The 19240-nt window shown below is 45.3% G+C and overlaps 1 long non-coding RNA gene and 2 pseudogenes across 1 annotated transcript; all 3 read right to left on the minus strand.

The window, feature by feature from the left end:
- Nucleotides 1-4527: 4527 nt before the first annotated feature.
- Nucleotides 4528-11011, minus strand: LOC134762006 (uncharacterized). The gene is made up of 3 exons (XR_010141441.1): nt 10757-11011; nt 8847-8927; nt 4528-4586 (listed from the first exon to the last, which is right to left on the minus strand). It is a non-coding gene; the product is annotated as an uncharacterized LOC134762006 (long non-coding RNA).
- On the minus strand, nt 4822-5866 carry LOC100940297 (uncharacterized; annotated as a pseudogene).
- LOC129048486 (dual specificity protein phosphatase 8-like) lies at nt 6525-8819 on the minus strand (annotated as a pseudogene).
- Nucleotides 11012-19240: the final 8229 nt, after the last annotated feature.

A 19240-nucleotide genomic window follows, 5' to 3' on the forward strand; every position in this document is an offset into this window, starting at 1 on the left:
GCCAGGCTGGTCTTGAACTCCTGACTTTAGGTGATTTGCCTGCCTCGGCCTCCCAAAGTGCTAGGATTACAGACATGAGCTACCGTGACTGGCCTAACAGGTAAATTCTTATATAGAGAACACGGTCTGAGGCAGAAGTTCATCTTTTTTAAAAAAGCAACTTTTCTAACAGCATGTGACTATAAAGTAGGAGATGAAAGGGTAATTTTGGTATACAGAGATATAAGGGGATGAGAAGGGTGGAGACATCAGGGTCCTGCAGAACTTTACATAGGTGATATTTACAGTCACACAAGAGAATGAACATCGACCTTTCAAAAGCTTTTCCAAAAACAGAAGAGGAAGGAATACTCCTCGACTCATTCCATGAGGCTAGAATTGTCTGGATACAAAGACTAGACAAAGACATCATAAGAAAACCATAGATCAATGTCACTTACAATAGCATTAAAAGGAATAAAGTACTTAGTTGTAAGACTTCTACAATGAGAACTACAAAACATCATTGAAAGAAATCAGAGACCTAAATAAATGGAAAGACATCTCATATTCAGCATTGGAAGGCTTAATATGGTTAAGATGGCAATACTGGTCAGGTGGAGTGGCTCATGCCCATAATCCCAGCATTTGGGGAAGCTCAGGTGGGAAGATTGCTTGATTCCAGGAGTTCGAGACCAGTCTAGGATACGTGATGAGACCTTGCCTCTACAAAAAATTAAAAAGTTAGCCAGGCGCAGTTGTGCACGCCTGTGGTTCTAGCTACTTGGGAGGGTGAGGTGAGAGGATTGCTTGAGCCCAGGAGGTCAAGGTTGCAGTGACTGCTGCCTGGTACTCCAGCCTGGGTGAAAGGGCAAAACCCTTTTGGGGAGGATGGGGAAGATGGCAATACTCCACAAATTGGTGTACAGATTCAATGCAATTCCTATCAAAATCCCAGCCTCTTTTTCTTTGCTTTGCAGAAATTTACAAGCTGATGCTAAACACACATGTGACAGGATCAGGGTTCAGGCTCAGGTCTGACCCTCAATCTGACACTCTCTGTGGAAAGAGCAGTCAGGAAATAACAGATAAATAACATCAAATTTGAAGGTTTGCTGAGGAGTGAGAGAAAAAACTCCCTTTGCCTACCTCCCAGGCTTCAAAGCTGTCTGGGCCAAGATGTCAATTTAGCTGCATCCTGGGTCAATGAGGCTTTTGCGAATTAGGCAAATAAATCAAGTTACTAGAGTTTAAGCTGTGTTTTCTTTCAGTATTCCAATGAATCACTTTTTGACCTTTGGAATTATTAGGTACTTGTCAAGGCTGATAAAATTTAGCTGGAGATATTGCAGATATGGGCGATAAATATGACTGAATAAAGTCTGAAACCATTCAAGACTATAAAATGTGTTTGAGATTTAGGCGAAGAGGAAAGACCTTTTGAAAATTGTGAAGGCTATTAACAGGCTGAACATGACTTCAATTCACCATATTCAGAATCAGTAGGCACTTCTATAAAAGTGTGAGTGAGATAGTTGACTCATGTTAACAGGCTCCGTGTAATGACGCACAAGTTCACAGTAGCGCTGGGTATGTGGCAAGTCAAAGGCCCAAATGCCCTTTATTATGAAAGATAGGCCAAATCTAGTCAAGTTTTAGAGTTACCTATACTTACTGTATTTCTATATTAGGTTATTTCATGACATTTATTTCATGACCTTTTTTCCTAAAAATGAATCTGAATAGCTTTATTTCTTTTCTCTTTCTTCTTGAGATCCCATCTTGTTTTGTCTTGTTTTGTCACTTAGGCCAGAGTGCAGTGGCACGATCACAGCTCATGGCAGCCTCAACCTCCCAGGCTTAAGGGAGCCTCCCATCTTAGTAGTTGGGACCACAGGCATGCACCATCACCCTTGGATAATGTTTTCATTTTTTGTAGAGACGGGGTCTTGCTATATTGCCCAGGGTGGTCTTGAACTTCCAGGCTCAAGTGATCCTCCCACCTCAGCCTCCAAAACCTCCAAAAATGCTGGGATTACAAGCACCAGCCACCATGCCCAGACTTTGTAGTTTAATTTCATAGGCACTTGTCCATGGGGGGGTAAATGCTGAGAAAGAAAGTAGAGAAAAATACACTTTATTTCCTATTTAAGTAGACCTTATTTTGTTTAACTATACTGATACTGATAGGGCAAGTATTCTATTATTAGGTAACTATTAACACTCTATTAACTATACTGATAGGGCAAGCATTTTATTAAATAATTATGTATATTCTATTCTAACAAATTAGAAGCCTTCTAGATAAAAAAAAAATATAGAGAGAAAGGTTTAAACTGCCTGAAAATTAAAGGGTAAATGACAAATATTTACATATCATAGAAATGAATATTCAGATCGCACACAAAGAAAGAACATATAAAAACAGATAATAGTAAGATACGAAGACATCAAGCAAACGAAGATTAGTGTCTTCAAAAATGTTGTATGTTTGGCAAAAGCTCCTATAACAAATAATAGGAGGCCGGGCATAGTGGCTCATGCCTGTAATCCCACCTCTTTGGGAGTCTGAGATGGGTGGATCACCCGAGGTCAGGAGTTCAAGACCAGCCTGACCAACATGGCGAAACCCCATCTCTACTAAAAATACGAAAATTAGCTGGGTGTGGTGGCACATGCCTGTAGTCTCAGCTACTTGGGAGGCTGAGACAAGAGAATTGCTTGAACCCGGGAGGCGGAGGAAATTGCACCACTGCACCGCAGTCTGGGAGACAGAATGAGATTCTCTTCCAAAAAAAAAAAAAAAAAAAGAAGAGTTTTTTAGATGTTCCCACTTTATACTAAATTCTATGTGGCTACACAATAAAGCCCTTCTTTGCTAGCTCCATGGTGAACCTCCTTGTGATCTTTTCCAATTCATTATCCTGTAAAATAAGAAAACAACAAAAATGAAAAAAAAATGATATAAAAATCACTTGAGATTATAGCTAGCATCTTATTTTCTATTTATAGTACATTTTCATGTCTTCTCATCCTTAGAACAACTCATAAAGTAGGCATCGCCATTTTAAAGGTGAGAAAATAAGGGATCAGAAAAGTAGGTTATAAAAACAAGATAGTAGAACTAGGACTCAAATTCCCATTCTATTAATTCCCCACTGAAAAATATACTAAATCTTAATTAAGATTAATTGTAATATAATTATATTCCATGTAAATGGTGAATTTTAAAGAGAATAAAAATCATATCTGTTTATGTTTGTATATAAATAATTTAGTATTATGTAAAGCATTGTGACAACCAGTTTGAATTTACTTGGAACTGACAGGATAAAAAGTAAGGTTTTTATTGGCTTAGTTAAGATATTTGTCACTAGTATGAGATCCTGACTTAAAAACTTCAGATCACAGTAATACTTTTTTTCTTTCTTTTTGAGACAGAGTCTTGCTCTGTTGCCCAGGCTGGAGTACAGTCATGAAATCTTGGCTCACTGCAACCTCTGCCTCCTGGGTTCAAGCAGTTCTCATGCCTGAGCCTCCTGAGTAGCTGGGATTACAGGTGTGCATCACTATGCCTGGCTAATTAGATCACAGTGATTCTTTTTTTTTTTTTTTTTTTTTTCTGAGACAAAGTCTCACTCTGTCGCCCAGGCTGGAGTGCAGTGGCATGATCTCAGCTCACTGCAAGCTCCACCTCCCAGGTTTACTCCATTCTCCCGCCTCAGTCTCCTGAGTAGCTGGGACTACAGGTGCCCGCCAACACGCCCGACTAATTTTTTGTATTTTTAGTAGAGACGGGGTTTCACTGTGTTAACCAGGATGGTCTCGATCTCCTGACCTCATCATCCACCTGCTTTGGCCTCCCAAAGTGCTGGGATTACAGGCGTGAGCCACCACACCCAGCCAGATCACAGTAATTCTTAAATATGGGTATAGGTGTCTAATAATATGAAGATATTCATTACCTTTTAAATAAGAAAATAATAATACAAAAAGCAAAAAAAAAAAAGACTCATAAAAACAAAACCAAACAAAACAGAAAATGATAAAGGATATAGATATTAAGTAGGTGACCTTTATATGACAAAACACTCAGTGAGTTAATTCTTTACTTTTTTCATTCCATTTGAAAAGCAATGGGGACTATTGATCTCTCTGATATGGGGGATACAGAGAAGCCCAGTAATTTCAACTCCTTCATAAATGCACTGTGTGCACAAATACCACTTTGAGGCTGGGTGCGATGGCCCATGCCTGTAATCCCAGCACTCTGGGAGGCCAAGGTGGGCAGATCACCTGAGGTCAGGAGTTCAAGATCAGCCTGGCCAACGTGGTGAAACCCCCTCTCTACTAAAAATACAAAAATTAGTCAGGCATGGTGGCATGCGCCTGTAATCCCAGTTACTGGATCAAAGAGAATCGCCTGAACTCAGGAGGCGGAGGTTGCAGTGAGCCGAGATCGCACCATTGCACTCCAGCCTGGGCGACAGAGCAAGACTGTCTCAAAAAAGCAAAAACAACAACAAAAACAAATGTAACTTTCATACTTATGGTATAGTTCTTGGGATTGATCTTAACACCAGCTTTAGCACCCCCAAATGGCACATCTGAAAGAGAAGGCTGATGGTTGCTATTCCATATAAAGATTAAAAAAGTAAAATGACAGAAAGTGCCACACAATATTAGAAAAACGTGATGCTTTAAGCTTGAATTTCTGAAAGTTCAAGAAATAAACCTACCATCGTTTTCTCAACTGTACTTTAAACAACATTTTATTGAACAAGAATTGTTCAATAAAATTGGCTAGCCAAGTTCTAATATATACATATATATAACATAATTAATAATAATTAACCAATAATAATAAATACTTAAACCCCTAATCCATAGATTGCAAATGCAACAATGATAGCTTATTTTCTTGGGGAACAGGAATGGGTGGGGACAGAGGGAACAGGAACAGGACTTTTACTGAAAGGAGGGATGACAGGAACACAGGGCTGTGGGTGAAAAGAAGAACAAATAGAAGAAACAGCAGAGAAGGCAGCTGGCTGGGGTGGGGCGGGTGCCTCCCTGGCCCTGCTCCAGGACTCAGGACTGGGTCCTGCCTGGGCCGCCCCTCCTGCCAAGGCCCTGGCTTCTTCCCAGGGTGACTGGCCCACTCCTAGACCCTAGGACATCTGAAGGGCAGGGATCCCAACGGCCTGAGAGGGTATGGGCCAGGAGCAGCAGGCTGACCCACCTGGGCCCAAAAGCCACCTGTGTTTGGGGGCTGGCATGCTGTCTAGAGAGAGAGCGCCCTGGGAAAGGGGCGCACGAGAGTTTCTCTCCTGAGAGGCCCCCATGCAGGTCTGGTCAAACAAGGGGGCTTTATCTGCCTTGAGGCAGCGCTCCCTAACTGAAGCAGGCCTACCCCAGAAGCACAGGCACTTGGCTGGTGCCTGAACTCTCTGTGTGAGGCAGCACCTGCTCATGGAGCCCCTCAGCCTGCAGGTGCACACCTGGTTTCCAAGTCCTGCCTGGGGACTTGCTAGGTGGGGGACGGACCTGGAACAGGACCCTAAGCCCACCCCCTCCTCATACCTGGCGGTCCAGGGCTCCCCGCCCAGTGGAGCCAGCAGGACAGGCTAGCCAGGCGCCCCTCCTGCCTGACCCCCGGAGGCCAAGCTCCTCTCCTGCAGTACTGCCGCCCTGCCAGTCAGGTAGCTCTGGGGGCAGGGGCAAAGGAGAAGGGAGGGCCGCAGCCCTCTGGGAATGGCCTTTCAGAGCCACTCAGTGGCTGGACTGAGGCTCTGGCAGGAGTTGGGGCATTAACAACACCCCCATCCTCCCCTGGGCTCTGCCTCATCTGACGCTCCAGAACCCCCTGCCCCAAGCCCCTACACATTCTGTTCTATTCCTCAGCACCTCTCAACACCCTGGCACCATGGAGCCCAATGCCCGTCCTCCCCTGAGAGGGAACAGCTCTGGGGCAACGGGCAGCGAGGTGCCCTCCCTGCCACCAAGATTTGGTGCCTAGAGCTGGTGGAGGGCTGGCCGCACCTCTCCGGGGCACACCGGGTCCTGCTCCCCCAGCCTATGGCTTTGGGGCGGAGCCCGAAGGGAGAGAGCAGGGGCGGTGGGTGGGGGAAGAAGGGGGTTTCTGCGGCTCAGTTTGTGGCAAGTAAGTTTTTTTTTTTCAACTTTTTCTTGTGTAAAAAGTGCATGAAAGCTCGGCAGCCTCTACAAATGTCAGCAGTGTTTCCTGGGGCGGGGGAACTGGGAGGGGCCCCAGGCCTGGCCTGCAGCTTGGGACTGAAGGTGGCCTCTTATTGCTTAGAAACGTGTGTTTCGGTTTAAATACCAGACAGTAAAAATAGAGCTCGAGGACCACCTGCACTGTTGCCAAATCATTGCCAGAATGAACAGCTTAAATAAATAAAAAATCGAAATATTTACTTCTGGATAAAAATCGCAGTAAAACCATTTGCCTTTCTTTGCATTATTTATAATATGTATTTATAACGGCCCGGCTGCGGGCGGCGGAGCCCAAGGCAGCGGAGGGGTCAGGACATCTCGATGACCTCCACGCTGCCCGAGAAGCTAGCCTGCTTGCCCAGGGCGGCCAGCTCCTCGCCGCGCGCGCGCCCCTCCACCATGCCCTCCTCGAACTCCATCTGGCAGCTGCCCCGCTTGAACTGCGAATCCCGGGCCAGCTCGTCGGACCAGCTGGTCAGTGTGTCCCGGGGCTCAGCCCTTGCTGCCTCCCGCCGCGGCAGGTCGCTGCAGCCGCCGGGTTCCGGGGCGCCCGCCCGACTGAAGGGCGCAAACAGCACCCCGCCCGCCCCTTGCACGCCCTCGGGGCTGAAGCACCAGGGCACGTCAGGCGACGGCGTGCCCGAGGAGTCGAGCGGTGGCGTCCAGGCTCCGGGACTGGCCGGCTGGCCAGGGCCCGGCAGCCGCGTTGCCAAAGTTCAGGCGCGCGCGGGGCCGTGGGCGCGCCTTGGGCGAGGCGTCCGGGCAGGGCGAGGGCAGGCCCAGCATGGCCCCCGACGGGCTGTCCAGCTTTCAGAGAGCTTCGGGGCCTCGCCGGGGTCGCTGGGCCCGGGCCGTCGGGCAGCCGGCTGGGGGCGTAGGCCGACTTGATGTCCAGAGAGAAGAAGGGCTTGAGGCGGCTGGTGTCCTGCAGGCAGTGAGAGGTGCAGGCTGCGCAGGCCCTGCTGCAGCGTGCTGGTGGCCGTGGGGGGCGCGGGGGGCTCCACGCCTGCGCTCGGGCCGCCCTCCCTGGCAGCTGCACTCCTGGTGGCAGCGCTCTCTGAGGTAGGTGGTGGCAGCCATGGCAGCGGGGTCCCGGCCGCAGGGCTGGGGGGAGGCTCCGGCGTCCCTGAGGGGGTGCTCGCGTCGCCCTGCACGGCGGCCAGCAGCTTCAGGCTGCGCTCATACTCCAGCAGCTGGCCCAGGAAGTTGAAGTTGGGCGAGATGGACGGGTGCTGGTCCTTCACAAACCTGTAGGCGTCTTCGGAGGACATGCCCATGGTCTTCATGATGTAGGTGATGGCAATGGTGGCACAGCAGGAGATGCCGGCCAGACAGTGGACGATGACTTGGCAGCTGGACAGCTTGGTTTTATCGACGAACTCGATGGACTTGTCCAGCCAGGACAGCAGCTTTTCACAGTAGTTGTCGTTGATGGGGACCCGCATGAAGCGGCTCTGGTAGATGAAGTCAGGCTTGGGGCAGGAGTTGCTGGCATTGAGGACAGTAGCTTATTCCAATCTGCGTCATCAGATCCTTGTTCAGGACGTCTTTCTGCGAGCCCAGGTAGAGCTGAGGCAGGATGAGGGTCAGGCACACGCTGGGCACAGGCAGGCAGGACTGGGAGAGGCTCAGGGGTAGGAGGGCAGCAGGCTTGCCCTGGCAGAGGTCGGGGAAGCAGGAGGAGAAGGTGGGGAAGCCCCACCCCCCCGCCATGATGATGGCCACGCTGTGGAAGCAGCCATCCAGCTTGCTCAACAGGATGGAGAGGAAGCTGTCTGAGGCCGCGTGCTCTGGTCATAGACCACCACGGCCTGTGGCTCAGTGGCTTCCACCTGGCTGCGTGCGGCCGGCCGGAGGAACTCCGCAATGGTCACCTTGCCCTTCTGCAACCGCCACTTCACCAGCTTGGAGCAGCAGATGTTGACGGAGCTGAGCACGTGCCAGCTGTTGTACTCCAGGAAGGAGCAGCAGTCGATGACCAGGCCCCCCAGGCCCGCCCGGCAGCAGGCTGGCCAGCTTCTTGGCGTCCATCACCTTCCTGGGGAGCCGGTCCCCGGCCAAGATGGGGCAATGGGTCGTGGGGAGGGTGACCCCTGAAGTGAGGAGGGGCTGCTCCGACGGCCCAAGTGAGGCCTCGCGCTGGGAATAACCTAGCACATGGTGCCGGACCTTGCTCGCGCTCACCTCGGGGGCACTCCGGGGACCCGCACCGCGCTCAAGGCGCCCGCTGGGCTTCGCGGTCCATGGGCCAGGCGGGGGCCCGCGCAGCTGGGGCCAGGGCCGGGGCTCTAATATATATTTAATCAGTGCTCTTCACCACTTCAAAAAGATAATAGCTTATTTACTATCCTTCTACTATAATTTGGTCTTATTTATAGAATATGTTGAGGAATTGAAAACAAAGATCTAGACTTAAAATCCAATTAGCTCCTACAAAAAAAAAATCCCTCACGTAAAAAAAGGCTATACCTTAATTTAGAGTAATTGAAAAATGATGCAGGTCTTAAAGAGTACAATTTAAAAAAAATCAGTTCTGCTAAGGTATATTTCTATAGCATCTTAACAGCAACATGTGTGTAAACATATTTCCCCAGAGTTCTCATTAGGTAGCAAGAAAAGCAATCACTTACCAACCACTGCACACTTGTATGTCATCAGAGAAGCCAAAGCTTTTACTTCATCTACACTCACATCAGTGCTGTAACAGATACCTGGTGGTGTTTTTTAAAAAAATGTGTTGGGGTGGGTGAGAAAGAAGGGGATATATTTAGAACAAATTTCAGTAAGTTTCAAAAAAGAAAGCTACAAATTGAAAATATCCACTTTTTACATTTTATACCCAAGCTATGTCCAAAAACACTTGAAGCAGCTCATACGTCAGAACACCATAAAAAAATGAATATAAAACGTTTAAAAAAGCTGCTAATAACAGTAACTATGATTTCACAAGACAAAAATCACTCTGCAATGAATTTCTGTACACTTTCCAGAAGGCTTTTTTATGTTCCTTTTACCTTTGGTTTGGGTGACCTGGTTGCAGGGAGTTTGAGAATTCAGCTTGCTTTTTTTTGGGGGGTGGGGTAGGGGTGGGAAACAGGGTCTTGCTCTGTTGCTCAGGCTGAGTGTAGTGGCACAGACATGGCTTACTGTAGCCTCAACCTCCTGGGCTCAGGTAATCCTCCCACCTCAGCCTCCTGAGTAGCTGGGACCACAAGTGCACGCCACCATGCCCAGCTAATGTTTGAATTTTTTGTAGAGTCAAGATCTCACCATGTTGCCCAGGCTGGTCTCAAACTCCTGGGCTCAAGTGATCCTCCCACCTTGGCTTCCCAAAGTGCTGGGATTGCAGGCATGAGCCGCTGTGCCTGGCAAGAATTCTGCCTTCTGATAATTCACAAACATGGGCAATGAATAGTCACCAGGTTCAAAATACCGTATGTCTAAACAGAGGTTTTGGCTTCAAATGGGTATACTGAAAGAGATCCTTACCTGTTATTCCCCTCACCCACTGCCAACCTCTTTCAATCTGAAGATGAGAAAGCCATTTTTCCTTCCTGAGGTTGAGTGATTCCCTTCACCACTTCTGCAAGGAGGGCAGGTAGCCAAGCAGACAGGTACTAGTGCCCCTGTATCTAGTAGCCATTACGTGTTGGTATAGGGTATACAGGAAGTGGGGATGCCCACCGCTTTGGCTTTGGGGGTCTTGGTCAATTACCCTTTGAAGTTTTGGAGTGCTAAGCCACCTTTCTTTCTCTATAATCCATTGCTTCTCAATCCCAAGGAGGAAAGGCTGAGCGGGGTTGATGTTTGACCACACAGTGCTTGGGGCACTGGGTGTTTGTGTGTGAAGGATACCCACAAGAAGCTGCAGCATTTTTTTCTACCCTCCCACTCCCAACAGATTCAGCCCCTCTCGTGGGGCTGGGTACAATTTCCACTGGGAGTCATAGGTAAGTAATGGGAGCCCCAGGGACAGCTCTTTTAAAGAATTCTGAGAATAAAAGTTTTTCAGATAGAAAATATGCAATATCTCATGGACTGGCAGTTTGAGAGAACTTCCCTAGTCAATTTTAAAAGCTAGCTTTTTTACATGTTTCTGAAAACATCAACCTTAATATTGATAATGTTTTAAGGGAATTTATTTATTATACATATAAAGAGCATATTCTAAAGCTGAACATACTTATTTGGTCTACTGTAAAAACAAATTATATTTAGAGGAGTATGTGCTTAGAACTATATCTTGTATATAATTGATTCTCAAATTGTGAAATAAATGTACTCATTATTAAACTTTTACAATGCAAAATTACAGGTAATTTTTCTAGCACACAGCAGATATCTGTATAGCTCACTCCCCCATTTCATTCAGGTCTCTGTTAAAAACTTCATTCTGAGAGGCTCTCCCTGACCGCTGTATTTAAAAGAGCACCTCTTTCTCACTCCCACTTTCCTGCCTCTCCTACCTTACTTGTTTCTTCAGATCGTTTATTATTACTGACTTTGCATTATACATGTGTTTACTATCTGGCTTCCCTACCTGGCAAGTTAGCACCACGAGGGCAGACTTTGTTATGTTCACTGCTTTAATTCCTGGTTCCTAACATAGAAATGGCATATATTAGGCACTCAAATACATGCTGAATTAATATATGAATATTCTGACTCTTAAAATTTAAAAAAGAAAGAAAAGCTATGGCCACAAAAACTTTTGACATACATGTTAAGTTTTAAATAACTTACCATAAGCCTCCATACATATCATGAAAGGACTCAAAGTATACAAAATTGGGGATGGGGGTGATGGGGAGATGATGGTCAAAGGGTACAAAGCCTCAATTAGGAGGAATAAGTTTCTTTGAGCTAGATTGCACAGCATGGTGAATACAGTAAATAATAATAGATTATACATTTGGCCCAACATGGTAGTTCACGCTTGTAATCCCAACACTGGAAGGCTGAGGTGGGAGGATCACTTGAGCTCAGGAGTTTGAAACCAGCCTGGCCAACATAGTGAGACCTCATTTCTACAACAACAACAAAAAGTACTGCACATTTCAAAATCACTAAGAGTAAATTTCAGATGTTTTCACCAGAAAAAAAATGATAATTATTTGCAATTGTTTCTAGTGGTGAACAGATTAATCAGCTTGACTTAATTATGCAATGTTGTATTCATAAATCATAAAATTACTTTGTACCTCATAAATATATATCTACAATTTGTCAATTTACAATTTAAAAAATAAAAAAATTGAGAAGACTTCCCAGTCAGATGAGGCCCATAGAAAAGGAAAAAAATTGTAAATAATATTAAGATGAATCCTTTGTATCTTAAAAAAAATTGAGTTGGGTGTGGGGGCATGTGCCCGTAGTCCCAGATACTCAGGAGGCTGGGGCAGGAGAATCGCTTGAGCCCAGGAGTTGCAGGCTGCAGTGAGCTACGCTCAGGTCACTGCACTCCACCCCAGCAACAGAGCCAGACCTTTTCTCAAAAAAAAATTGTTTAAACACTAAAATGTGCTTTTCAAATTTTTCAAAATGCTTCTAAGTAATACCACATATTTAATGATAACTACACTAAGCCAGGAAAATAGTCAGGCGCTGTGCCCAGGCGACCCAGCTTGCACCATCCGCTTGCATGGAGGGCTGCTAACGCCGCTCTCCTAGGATGGGTGTCACAACTGCGAGGAACATCACACATGGGGAATCTGGCACGGTGCCCTGCAAGTGGTCAACAGGCAAATCTCAACTATTACCACTGCTATAACAAGTATTACAAAGTAATGGCATGTAACAAAGCAATTAAAAAGTCTAAACTGACAGGAGTTTGAACAAATGACTTAATAAACCTTGGTTTCATTACTTCTACATAAATTCACAGGAAGTGGTAAAACAATGTATTAATTAAGAACTAGTATTTCTTCTCCCACACATAAATCACTTTTTCCATTGCTCTTTTAGAGCCTGTGGAAGTCATCACTACATTATTTTTCATTTTCCTTGCTTTCTTAAGTGGAGGAGAAGTTACTTTCTTTTAACTTAGAAACATAAAAATTTTAACTTGCATTTAGCTGGAAGCTAAAAACTGCTGGAAACAATGATATTCATAAATCAAACAGAAGCATTCAAATGGCAAGCCTAATATTCTAGAAAAAGATGCTATTAAAAATTAGAAACCAGACCTCTCCTTCCACACAACAGTGTAAACAGAATGTCCAGTTTCTCATAAGTCATGGAATGATATGAGTCAGAAACTGTGTGTGTATAACAAAAGACATGTTCCGCTGGATGGAACCCAGGAATTCTTGTTTGTAAAGTTAAATTTTCTTTCCCAGCTATACCCATTTAGAGAGCTCAACTGCTAAACAGTGAAGAGAAGCAGTTTCACAAATTACCTCTCACACCACAGGCATTTTCTGTAGGCTATGAACCAATAAAGGTTTAGTGAATGGAAGCACAGGAGGAGCTATAAAGAAAGTAGCAGCTTAGTGGAAGAAGCCCCAGAGCCAACAGAGCAGGGACAGGGAGGGGATAGAAATGAATGCAAGTGATATTGCCTGGGCTAAAGAAGAAACATTTTCATTTTAAATTTCTAGTTAACCAGTGATTCATACATGTTTTTAATTCTAGAAATTGGCAAATATCGAGTACTGGGCTACCTAAACTGGTAGTCTGAAAAACAAAAAATTTTAAAGTGCACCCATTAATAAAATACTCTGCAGCAATACTTGAGACAAAACAATCTCCAATAAGACATGATGTACCCACACACAGAAAAAGCCAGTTACTCTTCCTTCTCTGGGTTTGGAAACTAAAGATAACTATCAAAAATATACTGTCACCTGAAAATTCTTAACTACATTCTAAGGGACATTAAGAGATTTAAGTAAGGAGGCCAGATGTGGTGGCTCACCCCTATAATCCCAGCACTTTGGGAGGCCGAGCTGGGCAGATCACTTGAGGTCAGGAGCTCGAGACCAGCTTGGCCAACATGGTGAAACCCCATCTTTACTAAGAATACAAAAATTAGCTGGGTGTGGTGGCGTGCTCCTGTGTTTCCTAGCTACTCACGAGGCTAAGGCAGAGGTTACAGTGAGCTGAGATTGCACTACTGCATTCCAGCCTGGGCGACATTTTGAGACTCTGCCTCAAAAAAAAAAAAAAAAAAAAAAAGTAAGACTCCAAAAGGGAAGGTACTCTACTTAATGGATTGGGAAAAATTAGCACAACTGGAGAATGTGAAGGACAAAATGATGCGACATATACATACAAAGTTCTGAAAGGCAGGGAAAGCCTAGCACTTTTGAATGCCTACTCCCATTCAAATATACTCAATTTGAAGTTGTTCAATAAAGTCAAATAATAGGTAAATACATATGCATACAAGAAAATCAGAAAATCTTAAAATATTTCATCCAAAATGAAGCAAGAAGGATCTTATGTGGTCTGAATATTGTCACTTTTTATAAAACCAAGCCTTTCCTCCTTCAGCAGAGAAGGCTGAAGGTGAACAGGACCAACAGAGATCAAACGGGGCACAGAACAGAAACTAGGAGGAGGAAGGAAGAGATGTTTTATTCCAGAAATGGAGGAAAGTAAATTATATTTTTGTATCCCAAAGTGTTGGAGGGTTAGGCATGATGGCTCATGCCCGTAGTCCTAGCACATTGGGAGGCTGAGGCAGGAGAACTTGAGCTCAGGTGTTCAAGACCAGCCTGGACAACAATAGTGAGATCCCATCTCTACACACAGACACACACACACACACACACACACACACACCCCACACACACACATCTTAAAACTCTGTTAGACTCCATTGATGCATTACTAGTGTTTGGGATCAACTGGGTCTTTGGTCAACTGTGCTAGTAGGAATGAAGGTAAATACTTTTAACAAAGAGCAGGAGTCCACGGCTGGCTAAGCTAGACAGTGAATGGGCTTGGTACACAGGTGTCAGCCACAGAACTGATGCCATTAGAAACATGGCCTAAAAATCAAGGCCACCCTGCTGACAAAGTCATCTGTGCATCCAGCTCACCAGAAGAAACTAAAGACATACCACCCATGACGTTTATTATTTATCAATCTCAGTAAAGCTGGAGGAAGGGCTAGGGATAGAATGACGTATGTACTACAATGGGAACTTTTAAATCATTCCTTCTATTCTGAACAGAAACCGACTAAACAGTTATTTTATGTTAACTGGTATCCAGATGTTTCCAAAGAATATTAGTGAAATGCAAACATCTGCAACTATATACAGTACAAAGCACTGATCTGATTTTTAACTTAATTACCACAGATATTCCTTAGTATGCTCAAGTCTAATGAGCAGTGCACGCTAAGTTTCTCTAGGAGAAATAAAAATCAAAAGCAAAAACTAGCTTAAGTTGCTATAGTGATGAAGAAAACAAACCAGCTCATTACTTTAAAAAAGATTCAGTGAAAACCACAATTGACTAAGCTTGAATTTTTCTTCCTTTTCCTAGCTGACTCAAAAGCAAACACACAAAAGCCTCCAGCTAGAGTCACTGTTTTTTTTATAATTAATCATTAACAAAACATTTATGAAAATTCAAATGGTTTTAAAATTACTTGAACCTGGTTCTCTTAATAGGGTTTGATTTATTCATCAGAAATCTAATTTCCAGCTGTACTCTCTCACTTTTCAGGAACTATTTATAAAATAACCAAGAATTCTACCACAAGCACAGAACCCCCAGAAAAGCAAAAAGGCCTCAGAACAACTCTTAATATTCATACATTAACACTCTTGCCACTTACTCATCAGATCATATTTTTTCACTTAATATTAATGTACTTTCTAACCCACAATAACGTAGCGTAACTTAATTTAAAATGAGGAGAGGAAGGTTAGAAGCAGGGAGGAACTATTAATGACCACCCGCAAGTAATGACCATCTGAAATACTATGTCTCAGATAAAAATTCAGACATTCAGCATGGGGAAGGAGCACTGCATATAGGAGCTAAGAAAAAGTATACACTTTAGGCTGGGTGTGGTGGCACATGCCTGTAATCCCAGCACTTTGGGAGGCTGAGGCGGGCAGATCATTTGAGGTCACGAGTTTGAGACCAGCCTGGCCAACATGGTGAAACCCTGTCCCTACTAAACATACAAAAACATTAGCTGGGCATGGTGGTGCACGCCTGTAATCCCAGCTACTGGGGAGGCTGAGGCAGGAGAATTGCTTGAACACAGGAGACAGAGGTTGCAATGAGCTGAGAATGCACCACTGCACTTCAGCCTGGGTGACAGAGTGAGACTCCATCTCAAAAAAAAAAAAAAAAGAAAGAAAATAAAAATTATACTTTAATTTCTTTAGCAGCATCAATGTACTGTTCTGTATAAAGTAGGCAAATACCATCTTAGATTTTTAATTCATTGTCTAAATCTTTTATTTTAACCTGAATAAATTTTGAAAAGACAACTAAGCTTTCTGGGAAGCAAATGTTTAGCTGATGTTGGAAAAATGTAATGTAGTGACAGATCAAGGAAAAAAAAGGAAAAATACTTTTTTCATTAAAAATTTAAAATTATAATACGTATTATGTATTTCTGTCAAAATTGAAATACAAAAAGAAAGCTGAAGACTCCCTTGACTACCACTTGTGACCCGTCTTCTCTAACTGTATATCCTTCCAAATCATATTCCCTGCAGTTATATATGTACATATCCATAAAACATACAGCTTTATTTTATGTTAGGTATTTAACTTACAGCCTGATGGATGGAAGATTATGCATTAAAAGGGGGATCTTGTTAATATTTTTGGTAGATTCTTTTATTCTGATCTTGATTAACAGTAAACTTAGTTGCACTTTCCCACCAAATACATCTTGGAAACGGAGACGATACTAGTTAAAACGGCAAATATAAAGTTGGACTTAGTAAAAGATAACAGTAACTTGTTATTAAAAAGTTTCAAAGGGATAAAGTCTTGAAACTTCAGGTATCCAGTTTCATGTAAATTACTTACAAGTCTAGGTGATATTTGAGATGGGTCTTAAAAGAGGAAGAGGAATCCTAGGGAGGGGGAAGCGAGGCATGGACAGGCAGAAGGACTGCACTATGCAAGGGCGTGATGGAGAGAAGTACGTGCCTGGATTTCCAATTTTCCTGAGGATAATTTTATACCAGATCTTCTTTATTTTAAAAATCCAATCCTTTTTCTTAATAACCCCTGTCTGTCCCTGATACCACCATTTTTTTTCTACCAGTCTCTCAGGCTAGAAATTTTGTAGTTATCTTTGCCTCTTCTCTCCATCCTGTAAATCCTACCTGTTGGGAATACATTACTGTCCTTTCTTCAAAATGTTTTATCTGTCTTTTCTTTTTCATTCTCTGCTATTAACTATAACTTCATTCTCAGTTCCACTGCTGCCTAGCTTTCTGTGTCCTGCTAGGTTCATCATTATCCATCCAACAAACATAAAAGGAAAACTGTTTCTACTTACACACTTCTGAAACCAAATGTGTGGGTTTTCCACACTAAGCAGTTCTCCAGTTCTCTGCAGATACAAACTGGGTGTCCTGCAATTCAGTTTTGAATTGCCATCAACTGAGATCATAAGACTGCTGAGCAGTTGGTTTGAGAGGGAAGATCCTGAGTTCTGTAGGGCATATCACTTTGGAAATGTCCATTAAACATCCAAATGGATATGTCATGGAGGCAGCTGGAGTTCAGGTTAGAGGTCTGAGTCACTGATAAAACTTTGGGAGTTGTTGGCAAATGATAGTGTATTGGTCAGAGTCCAATTAGGAAAGAGAAGCCAGTCATTTGAACAGGAAAAGTGTACATAGGGAATTGTTAATCGCAACAGGGAAGTGGAGTAACCAGGCACAGACTAGTAGGAAGTATGGGAGGAGCAGCCACTAGTCTAGGGCTGAGGTAGAGAACTCAGGAGAGTCCTCCTCTCTTACTGCCCTGCCCCTGCACCTCATCAGAGGAACCCAGCCATGGCCCTCTGCTTGTCAGGAGAGTCACTGGTGCTATACCACTGGAACTTATTAGAAATACTTCCTTAGGTGCTGGGGAAAGGAGCGGTGTCTCAGAAGAGTTACTCTATAATAAAACTTCCTGGAGCTGGTGGGAGGAGTGGGACCTGCTGGGCACTGACCACTGTGTCCCTGGAGAAGTCAACCACCTGCAGGAGCCAGGCGAGGGAGCATAGGAGAACCAGTAGCAAATATGGCTTTCACCTACAAAGTCTCTCCATTGCTCTAGATAGGAGGTGGCGGTCAGAGTGGGATACTGTGGGGTTTGCAGTCCTTGGACCTGACAAGGTCTAAGGTCTGATCATGGAGGGAGGGGGAAGCTGAGGTAGGGCAGAGGACAAGAATGGGCTTCATGAGACCAAAAGGATGTTAGAAGGATTATTTACCCGGATACTGACATCTCCAAGAAGTAAGAGGCCTAGTGTGAAGAAGTTACAACATCCTAAGCTCTTCACGGATAAGGGAAGCATGCGCCACGTGGGTAGCCTCCCCAGTCCAGCACCCAGTATATAGCCTATGCAGAGTGAATACCTGCGGGCTGCTGGGGGTGAAAACAAGGTCCCTGTGACAGGACCTGAAGCCTGGGGGTCTCGGTGACAGGAGTGGGCCTAGTTTTTTGGTGTAGAATTGAACCTTGCGTGCACCGGTGGGATCATATTGAAAAGAAACCCTACAAGACTAAAGGAAGATGCATCCTCTGACAATGTACGCTCTGTAGGCGTCCCAAGTACCTGGGCTGGGGGTTAGATGGGCTCCAAGGCATTTCCTCAGGTGGCAATGGGCGGATCCCTGGGAAGGCAAAGCTGTGCAGGAAGAAAATGGCAAGATGCTACCTTCCCTCAGGGAAAGCCCCTTTCCCAGGAGCAGGGAAGGAGGGCAGTTTAGGCTGGGTCAGTTTGTTCCTGCCCAAATAAATAAATAAAATAAGGTCCTGGAAAAAGAGGGCCTTATTTTATTTATTTATTTTTCTTTGAGACAGTGTCTTGCTCTGTCGCCCAGGCTGGAGTGCAGTGGCTCGATCTCAGCTCACTGCAACCTCCGCCTCCCAGGCTCAAGCGATCGTCCCGCCTCAGCCTCCAGAGTAGCCGGGACCACAGGGACCACGGGCGCCCGCCACGACGCTGGCTTTTTAAATTTTTATTTATTTATTTATTTATTTATTTATTTATTTATTTATTTTGACAAATGTAGCCTCCCTATGTTGCCCAGGTTGGTCTTGAACTCCTGGGCTCAAGCAATCCTCCTGCCTCGGCCTCCCAAAGGGCTGGGATTACAGGCGTGATCCACCGCTTCTGGCCAAAAGAGGGCTATAGGGCACCCCCAGAACGCGAGATCTCCCTCGTCTGTCATCTTTACAGAGGAGGAAGTGGACTCCCAATCCAGCCATAGTCCATTCGCCCCGGGCACGGTGACTCCGGGGCGGCCAGAACCAAATGTGTCTCCTTCTGGCTTTTGCAAGGCATCAAGTAACCCGCGCCAGGCCGCACAGCTGCCCTGGCCTTCAGCGAGGACTCCCCGAGCGAGGTGCAAGCTGCTCGGGAGTGCCACCTCAGGAGTCGAGGCAGCAGATTCCGAGGGCGGGGTGGGGCTGAATCGGGAGGGACACGGACCCGGTGGAACGCACTGCGCAGACGGCGCTGGCGCCCGCACTCAGCTGTTGACGAGTCTTTCTTCCCGCTCTCCCCTGAAAGTCGTCCAGGCGGCGGTCTCTTTTTTTCTGCCTTTTTGTTTCCCTCCGGCGAGTCGGCGCGAGGGTGAATTTCCGTTTCCGGCGGTGTCCAAGCGGACCTAAGGAGTCGCAGTTGTGAGCAGGTTCGGTGCCGGGGGCTGGGGTAGACGGCGGTGGGGTCCGTGGCTCTGGGGCACTGGGAAGATCGCGAGTCGTGCGCGTGGGAAGGTCCTCCCCCGGTCCTCCGGGTCATCTTTGCTCCCGAGGAGCAGCATATTTCGCATCTGCCTGAGGTGTGCCTGGGGGTCGTTGGGAGAGTGACGGGATG

This window comes from Pongo abelii, chromosome 8 (genome assembly GCF_028885655.2).
Source record: "Pongo abelii isolate AG06213 chromosome 8, NHGRI_mPonAbe1-v2.0_pri, whole genome shotgun sequence".
NCBI lineage: Eukaryota > Metazoa > Chordata > Mammalia > Primates > Hominidae > Pongo > Pongo abelii.